Source organism: Alosa sapidissima, chromosome 16 (genome assembly GCF_018492685.1).
Source record: "Alosa sapidissima isolate fAloSap1 chromosome 16, fAloSap1.pri, whole genome shotgun sequence".
NCBI classification, from domain to species: domain Eukaryota; kingdom Metazoa; phylum Chordata; class Actinopteri; order Clupeiformes; family Clupeidae; genus Alosa; species Alosa sapidissima.
The window spans coordinates 6,153,675-6,156,174 of record NC_055972.1 but is presented as its reverse complement, the minus strand read 5'-3'; the positions used below and the strand labels follow the sequence as shown (position 1 = coordinate 6,156,174).

The window sequence follows — 2,500 nt, the reverse complement described above, 5'->3', positions numbered from 1 at the left end:
AGAAAGAGAGGGAGGAAGAGGGAGAGAGAGAGAATATGTGTTTTGAATACCCAAAGGGGAACAGTAAAAGGATTGTCCCCCTTCCATTCACATTCTAGCATACATACACACACACACATACATACAAACACACACACACACACACACAAACACATATGTGCCATGTTTGTTGGTGTAGGAGGGACAGAGGGGGTCTGACAGTATTTATCAGTGCAACCACTCATCTCATCTAAGTGTGTAAACATGTATGTCTGTTGGTATGTCTCTGTGTGTGTGTGTGTGTGTGTGTGTGTGTGTGTGTGTGTGTGTGTGTGTGTGTGTGTTTGAGTGTCTCAGGGATTGGTTTGTGTCTGAGAGTGTGTGTTGGGTGGTGTCTGTTGGGTGGTGTCTGTGTTTGTGTTTGTGAGTGAGTATGTGTGTGTGTGTGTGTGTACATTTAGAGGAGCTGCTGTTTGGCAGGGTTCTTGGCTCATTTATCCTCCTCTGTGTGTGTGTTAGTGTGTGTGTGTGTGTGTGTGTGTGTGTGTGTGTGTGTGTGTGTATGTGTGTGTGTGTGTGTGTGTGTGTGTGCCAGCGTGGCTCCATCTCTGAGCCCTGCTGTGGCGATTAGCCGTGTCTGTCTCTCAGCAGGCCACCACTCACTGATCACTAAATCTTGTGGAGCAACGTCAGCAGGGTGGCATTACACACACACACACACACACACACACACACACACACACACACACACACACACACACACACACACACTCACACACACACACACACACTCACACACACACATACTCACACAAACACACACACACAAACATACAATGAAGCTAGATGAAGGGTTTGGAATGTTTACACAAAAAGTTTTTAAGTGCAAATGTTGTTCGCTGCAACGTTTGCCTCTGTTAGAATAATCTGAATGTACATATGTCCGTCAGGGTCACAATAACCTTTGACCTCTGGAAATGGAGTGTGTGTGTGTGTGTGTGTGTGTGTGTGTGTGTGTGTGTGTTTACAACACTTGCAAGGACAAACAAGAGGCTTTACCAGGCACAGAAATAGATATGAATACAAAGTGAAATATTGATATTGATATACATATATTGATTGTCAATACAATCAATGTATCATGTCAGGTGCAGGCAAACACAAATGTACACCGACCAAGACACAAACACAGTCACGCAAAGGCATACGTATACTGGGGATAGTGCTGAATCTGAATATGGTATTCGAAAACCACACAAATGTACACCGACCAAGACACAAACACAGTCACGCAAAGGCATACGTATACTGGGGATAGTGCTGAATCTGAATATGGTATTCGAAAACCACACAAATGTACACCGACCAAGACACAAACACAGTCACGCCAAGGCATACGTATACTGGGGATAGTGCTGAATCTGAATATGGTATTCGAAAACCACATAATGACTGAAATAACAACTTCAGAATGTTGTGAAAATGATTCAGTGTTTTGACCTGCAGTTCAGACAGCAATGAATTCCAACTGTAATATGATGACAATGTCATTTAGACCCAAATCCTTGTCCAGTTTTCTTTTTTTATGAGTCCATCACCTGTAGTCTACTACATTACCTTGCTGCCAAATAATGAAGCATGATCACCCAAGTATCAAAATATTGCTGCATCAAGTCGCTTTAACTTTAAAGCAGGAGATAAGGACACTTCACATTATTATCCGTTTAATTTCTCTACACATGGAGGGGGGGGGCGCTGTGGCGCAGCAGGCTACAGCGCCCGTACCAAATACAGGCCTGAGTGCCCACGGGGACCCAGGTTCGAATCCGACCTGCGGTCATTTCCCGATCCCACCCCATCTCTCTCCCACTTGCTTCCTGTCACTCTCCACTGTCCTGTCCAAATAAAGGCAAAAAATCCCAAAAAATATACTTTAAAAAAAAAAAATTCTCTACACAAATCTTTCTCTCTCCTATCCATACATTCTCTGGTTCTGCAACAATTAATATCTTAACATTTAAGATTGCCATATTTTCTTCACTGAATGTTGCAGTTTACTTTCACTTTCACGCCTACCTTGCAGAGTGGCAGAATCCGTGACATTCCAGCTGTGTTTTGATAACTTTCTGCCAACTAAATTTTTAACTGTTTAACAAAGTAAGCTTACAATTTGTAGCCCATCGTTGATTAACAAAAACGATCATATGTCAAAGCTATGTCAGTTTCAAGCGCCTAGAGCAACTGGCTATCATCATGCATGTATGCGGATGCAGTATGGGATGTTTTTAAATCCATGCATGCCCATTAAGGCTACGGAACATCACGTCAGATAAATTGTTTGCTCCCATATTAAGCATTCGTCTCTTCCTTAGCTCAGATGGTTCATAGGCACCAAAGTATAGCTTAGGCCCATAGACTTGTTAAGGAAGGAATTCCCTTTACAATCCAATTAAAATTGAATACAGTAATTGCTCATCAAGCAGCCTTAGATTCTTAAACTTTGTAGTAATTGCAATTATTT

At 42.3% G+C, this 2,500-nt stretch overlaps 1 protein-coding gene across 1 annotated transcript in view; it reads right to left on the bottom strand.

Annotated features, from left to right (window-relative positions):
- LOC121685163 (potassium voltage-gated channel subfamily H member 1-like) overlaps window positions 1-2,500 on the bottom strand; it is a 55,723-nt gene that overhangs the window by 43,049 nt on the left and 10,174 nt on the right.